Consider the following 11,153-nt stretch of genomic DNA (forward strand, 5'->3'; position numbering starts at 1 on the left):
GCTGGTCTTAAAACCGTGGTCTCAAGCAATTCTTCTGCCTCAGCCTCTCAAGGTGCTGGGATTACAGACATGAGTCACCACACCCAGCCAACAAGAGCCTTTAAACAACACAGAACTAGATAACCCCTGACAGCTCCAGCATGTTGGCTAGCTGGTAATCTCTTTTGCCTATCCCAAATCTTCCAATTTTCCCTAAAAAGTGGTCTTCAGATTTCATCTTTTTGAGACAGAGTCTTGCTCTGTCGCCCAGGCTGAAGCGTGCAGTTATGCAATCTTGGCTCACTGCAACCTCTGCCTCCCAGGTTCAAGTAATTCTCCTGCCTCAGCCTCCCAGATAGCTGGGACTACAGGAATGTGCCACCACACCCAGCTAATTTTTTTTGTATTTTTAGTAGAGATGGTGTTTCACCATATTGGCTAGGCTGGTCTCGAATTCCTGATCTTGTCATCCGCCCACCTCGACCTCCCAAAGTGCTGGGATTACAGGTGTGAGCCACCATGCCCAGGCCCAGATTTCATCTTCTATGTGATTCTTCAGGAGCCTTTCCCAGGCACTTGATCTCCTAAGCCTCATCAATCCTTAGCTATCTCAGTTTGTTCTCAGAGCACCTCTCTCCCGCCGTAGATTTGATTTGATTTGATTTAGAGACTGAGTCTCACTCTGTCATCCAGACTGGAGTGCAATGGAGCAATCTCAGCTCACTGCAACCTCCACCTCCTGGGGTCAAGCGATTCTCCTGCCTCAGCCTCCCGGGTAGCTGGGATTACAAGTTTGCAACACCACGCCCGGCTAGATTTTTGTATTTTTAGTTGAGACAGCATTTCACCATATTGGCCAGACTGGTCTCAAACTCCTGACACTTAGCTAATTTTTGATATACCCGCCTTGGCCTCCCAAAGTGCTAGTTTTGTAGGTGTGAGCCACCACGCCTGGCTATACTAGTCTTTTAGATGCACAAATATTGTCAGTGGTACCCCAGGCTTGGCACCCCTTGGTCTCTCTAAGCTAAACTGCATCTCTATGAAGATGGGGCACAACCTTTTCTGCCAGAATATTTAATGGTACAGTTTTGTGTTCTGGCCTTAAAGTCTCTGGGAAGGAATCTTCTTTTTTTACCCTTCCCAAACACCATGCCCTGTGACCCCAGAATTTCACTAGTTTGGCTAGTGGACCTAATATCCGTCTGAGCCTTTCTTTCCTTTGGTGTAAAGTGTAAACAAACGCATTTAAATCAAGGGGTTACTCATCTATCCATTCAGCAAATACAGAAAGATGTCCCATTACAGGTCAGATTCTGTTATATTCATTGTATAATTACACAATGAATATATTCACTATGTAGTTATAATATTCACTATCTCAGTCCATCTTCAAAATCTCCTAAAATAGTGCTTCTCAAACTTTTTATTTTTATTTTATTTTGAGGTAGAGTCTCAGTCTGTCACCCAGGCTGCAGTGGCGGGATCTTGGCTCACTGCAACCTCTACCTCCCAGGTTCAAGCAATTCTTCTGCCTCAGCCTCCCAAGTAGCTGGGATTACAGGCATCCACCACCACGTCCAGCTATTTTTTTTTTTTTTTTTTTTTTTTTTTTTTGTATTTTAGCAGAGACCAGGTTTCACCATGTTGGCCAGGCTGGTCTTGAACTCCTGACCTCAAGTGATCCGCCCACCTCGGCCTCCCAAAGTGCTGGGATTACAGGCGTGAGCCACTGCGCCCAACCCATCCCTGCCTTTCTTTACCTATGACTGTCTTTCTGAACTTGCCACTTTTGTATTCTTTGAGTTCAGTTTAAAGACAGTTACTTTAAGTCCATTTTAAACCCTCAGGCTAGAAATCTTGCCACTGTTAATTAGTCACATTATTTGGTCTAACACTTTTTCTTTATCATTCTGAAACTGGGTTTATTTAATACATTGATAAATTATTTAAAAGGCACTTTTATAGTTCAAATCACTTCACTTTTATCCCGATAAATACAAATGGCTATGACCTTCAGATAGCATTTAGCATCTGTAACCAATCTGACAATAATGTATTCATCAGGCACCTATGGATTAAATCACATACTGGCATATGTAAGCTGAATGTCAGTCTGAAAAATAAATTTGCTATATTAACTGAAATACCACTCTTTGTTTAGGTATTTCATCGTATATTTAAGGAAAAGCTTAAAAGAATGGAAATCGTATAACAATAACTTGTCTTTCTTCAAAGTGCATGCAGTCTTTTGCAATGCCTCATTCAGCTAAATATTTGTTCTCTTCCTAATTCAGTAGAAGGCAGCTTTCAATTTGCTTAGAAGGCAACATTAGAAGGTTGGAGTTCATCAGAAACATAGAATTTTAAAATGTGAGTTCAGGTCCGGCGCGGTGGCTCATGCCTGTAATCCCAGCACTTTGGGAGGCCAAGGCGGCGGATCACAAGGTCAAGAGATCAAGACCATCCTGGCCAACATGGTGAAACCCCGTCTCTACTAAAAATACAAAAATTAGCTGGGCATGGTGGCTTGTGCCTGCAGTCCCAGCTACTCGGGAAGCTGAGGCAGGAGAATTGCTTGAACCCGGGAGGCGGAGGCTGCAGTGAGCCGAGATCCTGCCACCGCACTCCAGCCTGGCGCCTGGCGACAGAGCAGGAGTCTGTCTCAAAAAAAAAAAAAAGAACAAGCTAAAAAAAGGTATGAGATTTTAAAAAGTTATAGGATGAAAAACTTACGGGATAAAAAATGTTGTAAAAAAGTTCTGGAAAAAAAAGTTGTGGAAAAAAGTTTTATGAAAAGTTACCAAAAAAATGTTATGAAAAAGAAGTTATGGGATTAAAAAAAAATCATGGGATAAAAATAAAAATTAAAAGCAGGCCCCTGTCAGCAAAGCCTGAAGAAGTGGGGCTGGAGTCTCCGCCCCCACCATGTTCCTACCACCCCGTCCCAGTAGCAAGACAAGCCCCCTGTCTAATGGGGAAAGACAAACAGACCCTTTGCCACCTGGACCAGGGCTGAGTCCTTACATTTCTGGATGATGATGATTGTTATTTAAGAGCCAGAGGCCAGTGCAGTTGGTTGGTTTGGAGGAGGCCTAATGGCCTTCGTACTCTCACTAAAGCAACTTTTCCCTCAGGGGGGCTCCCATCTTCTTATGCAGAGAGGCAGCTGAGGCAGGGCAGTGGGGCTAACTGTGGACCAGGCAAGGGCACAGGCTGCTGGGGTGGCCCCCCTTCCCCAGTGTACATACTGTATCTGTATCACATTTTGTATATTCCAGGGGGTAGGGCCTCCCCTGTATCATACCTAGCAGAGGTTGGAGCTGGCATATAAGGAGGAGGTTCTAATAATTATTTGCAGCTGGGAAACTTATTTATTGCTAGCATAGGACCGAGGAAGGAGGTGGGGATGGGGTTGTGGCTCCCTGGTGATGCGACTCTTATTTTGCTTTTTATTTTGGAATAAATGGATGTAGCCATACTGCTCGGCCTGGGGTGTTCCTGTTTCCCTCACTGGGTCCTGGAGTTTGTGCCACTGAACGATGAGCCCCAGAGTGTCTGAGCATGTCCAGCTGGGCTGTCGGGGACCTTCCAGGCCTGTTAACTGTATGCTGCCTGGTGACGCCTGGGGGATTTCACGGGGACTGCCATGGTGCCTCTGGCCCTGACAGCCAAGAGGCTCAGAAACCTGATCTAGCAGTGGCCAGGAAGGCAGGTACCAGCACCCAAGGGCACTGACTTACATCAAATCCAGGCGTCTTCTGTTCCGTCCCCCTGCCTCCCTCTCCTGTCTGCACCTGGTGGCACGTGCTGTCTGTCCCTCCAGAGTGCCGGCTGCCCCTCTAGGCCAAGTTCATGGCGCTTCCCTCTAGTGGCCAGAGTCGGTTTTACAGAATAAGAGCCAGCTAAGCTCCAGAGCCTTTCCAGGAACAGTGTCCCTTGGGAAGGGTGTGGCCTTTTCACTGCTCCCAAGAGCACCCTAGGAATGGCTTGGCCCTTCCCCTCCCCTGAGCTCAACAGATAACACAGCCAGCAGAGGAAACATTCCCTGTCATCCAGAAATGTGTTTGATTTTCAGCCGAGGGACATCAGGACTGGTAGAGACTGTCAGGTCACATGGCTGCCTGCACAGCACCCCCATGCTTGGTGAGGGGCAGGAGAGATGGCGGGGGCTGGCTGTCCACAGGCCAGGCATGACAGGGAGGCTCACTGGAGGTGGCGCACTTTGGAGGGGGCAGTCTCAGGGGACAGCTTTCTCTTGTTGGGCCACAAGACTCCACAAGGACAGCACAGTGACTGATTCTCAGCACTATAGGTGAGGTGGTCAGCCATGTGTAGGTATATGTGTATATATATATGAGTATTTATAGATATATATAGAACAGGGCAGGGCATACCACAGAGGGGGCACACATTTTCATCGATGGTCACACCTGGACATGTCAGCTCACCACGACAACAGACTAAGTCACAGATGAAGGGAGCTTGTTTTGGGGCTTGGGGAGCCACTGTCAGGTCACAGAACAGCCACCCTGGCAGGCTTGGAAAGGGAGGTCTCCGAGAAGAAGAGGGATCTCTTAAAAGGTCGAAGGGGGGCCTGAGGCTCTCGGGACAGGTTGGACTTGCCTGACCCAATCGGCTGGCAGTTGGAGAGAAAGCAGAGAGAAAATGGGAGGGGGGCCGGGCACAGTGGCTTACGCCTGTAATCCCAGCACTTTGAGATGCTGAGGCAGGCAGATCACAAGGTCAAGAGATTGAGACCAGCCTGGCCAACATGATGAAACCCCGTCTCTACTAAAATACGAAAAATCAGCCAGGCACAGTGGTGCACGCCTGTAGTCCCAGCTACTCGGGAGGCTGAGGCAGGGGAGTTGCTTGAACACCTGGGAGGCAGAGGCTGCGGTGAGTCAAGATTGTGCCACTGCACTCCAGCCTAAGCAACAGAGCAAGAGCCTGTCTCAAAAAAAAACAAAAAAGATTTGCTCACAATTTTATGTCTTCTCTATTCTCTATCACATGACCCTTCCTTATCCCCAAAATAATAAAAATATTCTATTATTCCCTCTCCTTCTCTCTCTTCTTTCCTTTCTCTCTTTCTTTGTTCAGAGTTACCTATCTCAAGGTATTTCACCATTCTGATCACCCAGCTCATTCTTCAGCTGTATCCATCTTACCGTTTTCTCCTCCTATTGCATTATTTATTTCAATGTTTATATTTGCATTCTTAATACTTCTAATCAATTCTCTTTTATTACTTCATGTTCTTTTATTTATTTATTTTGAGACAGAGTCTTGCTCTGTCGCTCAGGGTGGACTGCAATGGTGTGATCTTGGCTCATTGCAACCTCTGTCTTCAGTGTTCAAGCAATTCTCTTGCCTCAGCCTCCCGAGTAGCTGGGACCACAGTCGCCCGCCACCATGCCTGGCTAGTTTTTTGTATTTTCAGTAGCGACTTGTACTTGTACCATGTTGGCCAGGCTGGTCTTGAACTCCTGACCTCGTGATCCCTCCTCCTCGGCCTCCCAAAGTGCTGGGATTACAGGTGTCAGCAACCATGCCCGGACTTCTCTATTTTTTTTTAAAGGAATAAAAGGAATGCTTTTAATGTTTCCATTGAGTATATTCATTGTGCAGGAATTTTGTAGATAATCTTTGTCAAGCTGAGGATGTTTTCTTAGCTTAGTAAGAGCTTTTACTTTGAAGGTACTGATTTGACTAAATACTTTTCCTGCATTTACTAGGATGATCATGTAATTTTTCCCTTCTTGTCTATTCATATGATAAATTATATTTATAGATTTCCTAATAATGAACCAAACTGTATTTCTAGGATAAACCCAATTGGTTCATAATATATTATATTTTTATACATTCCAGGATTAAGTTTGTTAATATTTCCTCAGCATTGTTTGCACTGACATTCATGAGTGAGATTGGTCTGAACTTTTTTTTTTTTTCCCGAGACAGACTCTTGCTCTGTCACCCAGGCTAGAGTGCAGTGGTGCAATCTCGGCTCACTTCAACTTCCACTTCCCAGATTCAAGCAATTCTCCTTCCTCAGCCTCCCGGATAGCTGGGATTACAGATGCCTACCACCACCCCAGGCTAATTCTTGTATTTTTAGTAGAGACGAGTTTTCACCATGTTGGCCAGGCTGGTCTCAAACTCCTGACCTCATGATCCTCACGCCTTGGCCTCCCAAAGTGCTGAGATTACAGGCATGAGCCACCGCTCGCAGCCTTTTTGAACTTTTTCTTAAACTAGGATAAAACTAGGAAAATGTTCCCTTTTTTTTTTTTTGAGACAGGGTCTCACTTTGCTGCTCAGGCTGGTTTCAAACTCCTGGGCTCAAGTGATCCTCCCTCCTCAGCCTCCTGAGTAGTACCACCATGCCTGGCTAATTTTTTAACATTTTTGTAGAGACAAAGTTTTGCTGTGTTGACCAAGTTGGCCTCAAACTCCTGACCTCAAGGGATCCTCCCACCTTGGCCTCCCAGAGCATTTGGATTACAGCTGTGAGCCACTGTGCTCAGCCTGCTTGTTTGTTTTTGAGATGGGGTCTTGCTCTGTTGCCTATGCTGGTCTTTAACTCTTAGACTCAAGTGATCCTCCTGCATCTGCCTTCCAAGTAGTTGAGAGGACAGGCATGTGACACTGGGCCCAGCTAGGATATATTTTGTTTGTTTGTTTAAGTTTTTAACTATTCATTGACAGGAGATATTTTGGGTTTTGGCACTAGATTTTTTTTTTTTTTTTTTTTTTTGTGAGACAGAGTCTTGCCTCTTTGCCCAGGCTGGAATACAATGGTGTGATCTTGGCTCACTGCAACCTCCACCTTCCAGGTTCAAGCGATTCTCCTGCCTCAGCCTCCCCAGTAGCTGGGATTGCAGGCACATGCCACCACGCCTGGTTAATTTTTGTGTTTTTAGTAGAGATGGGATTTTACTATGTTGGCCAGGCTGGTCTTCAACTCCTGACCTCAAGTGATCCGTGTTCCTCAACCTCTCAAAGTGCTGGGATTACAGTGCCCAGCCGACACTAGATTTTTAACCACTGTTTTAGCTTCTTGGGTTTTTTTCTCTTTAAGTACCCACATCATTAGTGATGTTTTAGTATCTTTAACGGTTATAGGACAATACAGATTTTTCAATGCCTTTTTGAATCAATTTTGGTAAGTTATATTTTTCTATACATACATAGGAAATTGTCCTTTGTTTGTCTATTTTTATGCAGGGTCCAAATCAACCCTCCTCAGTGGGTCCACACTTCTTTTCTCCCATTCTCTCTCAAGGCTATTAAAATTTCTTTTTCTTTTTCTTTTTCTTTTTTTTTTGAGACGGAGTTTCGCTCTTGTTACCCAGGCTGGAGTGCAATGGCGCGATCTCGGCTCACCGCAACCTCCGCCTTCTGGGTTCAGGCAATTCTCCTGCCTCAGCCTCCTGAGTAGCTGGGATTATAGGCACGCACCACCATGCCCAGCTGATTTTTGTATTTTTAGTAGAGACGGGGTTTCACCATGTTGACCAGGATGGTCTCGATCTCTTGACCTCGTGATCCACCCGCCTTGGCCTCCCAAAGTGCTGGGATTACAGGCGTGAGCCACCGCGCCCGGCCCTCTTTTTTTTTTTTTTTTTTTTTTTTGAGACGGAGTCTTGCTCTGTCACCCAGGCTGGAGTACAGTGGCGCAATCTCAGCTCACTGCAACCTTGGCCTCCTGGGCTCAAGTAATTCTGGTGCCTCAGCTTCCCAAGTACCTGGAATTATGGGTGCACACGACCACACCCAGCTAATTTTTTTGTATTTTTAGTAGAGACAGGATTTTACCATGTTGGCCAGGCTGGCCTCAAACTCCTGGCCTCAAGTGATCTTCCCATCTAGGCCTCCCAAAGTGCTGGGATTACAGGCATGAGCCACCATGCCAGGCAAAAGCTATTAAAATTTCAAGGAACAGTCATTAGGGAAGCTCTGCTTTCAGGGCTCATTCATTTCTGTGGGTTCATGCCTTCCTTCCTTTTTGTGCTTTTTGTTGTCCATTCATTTTTTTTCCTTAGCACTTAAAGTTTTCAGCTATCTAGACTTCCATATGGCTAGTCTTGTTCTTTTTTTTTCTTCCTTTATAAAGATTCTTTATTTGAGGATTCCAAACATTTATTTTAGTCTTTTATCTTTCTATAAATTCATCTCATCTTCTGCAATTACTTCATTTTCTTTTTCCTTTTTTTTTTTTTTTTGAGATGGAATCTCACTCAGTTGCCCAGACTGGAGTGCAGTGGCACGATCTCAGCTCACTACAGCCTCCGCCTCCTGGGTTCAAGCAATTCTCCTGCCTCAAGCTCCTGAGTAGCTGGAACTACAGGTGCGCACCACCATGTCCAGCTAATTTTTGCATTTTTAGCAGAGACGAGAGTTTCACCATGTTGGCCAGGCTGGTCTCAAACTTCTGACCTCAGGTGATCCTCCCATCTTGGCCTCCCGAAGTGCTGAGATTATAGATGTGAGCCACCTCTCCAGGCCTGCAGTTACTTCATTTTCTGCTTGTTGTGATTGGTGAATTTGCTGCCTGTTGATTTCAACAAGGCTTCTAAAGTTTGGGTTGCAGCCTCATTTGCAATGGAAGGGTTTTGTTTTTCTTTTTCCTTTCCCTTTGTCCTCACCTACCCTCTCCAGCAGAGTTCCTCCTGTTTCTGCCAGGCTTCCAGAAACTCACCTCACAATGATGTCTAGGGCCCCTTCCCGTGGACACACTGGGGACATTGCAGCCTCAGTGGAAGATTCAGAAGGAGGCTTGCTTCAGCATCCTGTGGGCCACCAAAATCTGTCCTTCCCTCCCTGAACCAAGCACTTTATCTAAGTTGGAGTCCCAGGCAGAGATCCCCTGCAGTTTAATTTTTTGCTTCCATTCCCAATAGTGGGGTGCCACCACTGTTGCTGGCTTCAGGCAGGAGGCTGATGTGGTTTCTGTCTCCTGTGAAGCAGTTTAATCTTGTTACCCTAAAAAAGCTGAAGATTTGGTGGCATGAGGACCCAGTGCCCAAGTGCCTGTGGCTTCAGCCATTTCCCTGCTTTCAACTCCATAGAGTTGCTCATTTTTGAGCATGGCTTGGTCTGTTTAGTTTTGCCTTATGTTTTACTTGCAATTGCTTTAGGTATGGTGCAGAAGTTTCTGTTGACTTACTAGTCTTGTTATGTATTCCACATATCAAATTACTTTAACACTCAGTGGCTCCCAAACAAGTCATTATTATATACAGACATATATATATATGTGTGTGTATATATATTTATATATACATATATGTATATACATGTGTACATATATATGTGTATACATACATTTTTAGATAGTCTCAAAAATTTGTATATATTTATATATGCATATATTTATATTTACGTATATATATGTATGTATATAATATATGTACTTTTTTTTGAGACAAAATCTCACTCTGTCACCCAGGCTGGAGTGCAGTAGTGCAATCTCAGCTCACTGCAACCTCCATCTCCCAGGTTCTAGCAATTCTCCTGTCCCAGCCTCCTGAGTAGCTGGGATTACAGGCACCTACCGCCAAACCCAGCTAATTTTTTATATTTTTAGTAGAGACAGGGTTTCATCTTTTTGGCCAGGCTGGTCTTGAACTCCTGACCTCAAATGATCCACCTGTCTCAAACTCCCAAAGTGCTGGGATTACAGACATGAGCCACCGTGCCCAGCCTCTATATTACATAATGTTATATTAGTCGTGATGTGCTTCATTTGGGCAAGTCTCAGCTGGGTGATTCTTCTTTTCAAAGTGGCATCAACTGAGGTCACTTTTTGGTATTCAGCTGGTTACACGAGTTAGTCCCAGGAGCTCAAGATGCTGATGGTGATGACTAGAAGGCTGGAATCCCGTGAACCTTGTGGCCAGAGTATTTACATGAGGTCTTGGTGGTTTCAAGACTTCTTTCATGACAGCTCAGGACAGAGAGCTTTCCAACAGATGAAAATTGAAAGCAAATATTTTCTTAATGCCTGGGCCAGGAAAATGGCCCACTGTTGCTGTATTAATCAATCACAAGCCTCCCCATATTCAAAGGGAGGAGACATAGAGCCCTCCTCTCTATTGGAGGAGTTTCAAAGTATTTGTGGCCATATCTCACCTGCTAGGCTTGATTAGTACTATTTCTCACCCCCCCTGCCCCACGCCCCTGACTTTGAGATCCTTTAGGACAGAGACCGTGTGTAATGTCACTGCTGGATCCCAAGGATCTTCAATAACCTGGCTCACAGCGATGTTACATCCACATCGAGCAGATGGTTAGATGAATGTGCGATACGCAGGCTTGCTGCCAACTAGATCCTGTGTGTCCCACCTTCACCCCTTCTTTAAAAAAAGAATAGGATTGCTGGGTCAAATGGCAAATTCTTCAGTCAATTGAAGCACACTACCAAGCAGCTCTCCAAATAGGTATCTCTGCTCAATGTTTTTTGTTTGTTTGTTTTGAGAGGGAGTCTCCCTCTGTTGCCCAGGCTGGAGTGCAGTGGTACAATCTCAGCTCACTGCAGCCTCTGCCTACCAGGTTCAAGTGATTCTCTCGCTTCAGCCTCCTGAGTAGCTAGGATGACAGGCACGCACCACCACTCCCGGCTAATTTTTGTATTTTTAGTAGAGACGAGGTTTCACCATGTTGGCCAGGCTGCTGTCAAACTCCTGACCTCAGGTGATCCGCCCGCCTTGGCTTCCCAAAGTGTTGGAATTACAGGCATGAGCCACCGTGCCCAGCCCCTGTGGTCAATTTTTAAGATTCTCATTATACTGGGTGTGGTGGCTCACACCTGTAATCCCAGCACTTTGGGAGGCTGAAGAGGGCGAACACCTTGAGCTCAGGAATTCAAGATCAGCCTGGGCAACATGGTGAGACCCCATCTCTACAAAAAAATAAATAAATAAATAAATTAGCTGGGTGTAGTGGCACACACCTGTAGCCCCAGCTACTTGGGAGACAGAGGTGGGAGGATGTCTTAAGCCCAGGAGGTCAAGGCTGCATTGAGCCACGATTGCACCACTACACTCCACTCTCGGCGACGTTGAGATCCTGTCTAAAAAAAAAAAAAGAATGTAATCATTCTGTGGCTCATGCACTCAAATACAGTGAATGCATCTCATCTCCCTTCTGTTCAGGCAACTCCAACT

This window comes from Aotus nancymaae, unplaced genomic scaffold (genome assembly GCF_030222135.1).
Source record: "Aotus nancymaae isolate 86718 unplaced genomic scaffold, 86718_ANA_hifiasm-v0.15.2.pri h1tg000076l, whole genome shotgun sequence".
Taxonomy (NCBI): domain Eukaryota; kingdom Metazoa; phylum Chordata; class Mammalia; order Primates; family Aotidae; genus Aotus; species Aotus nancymaae.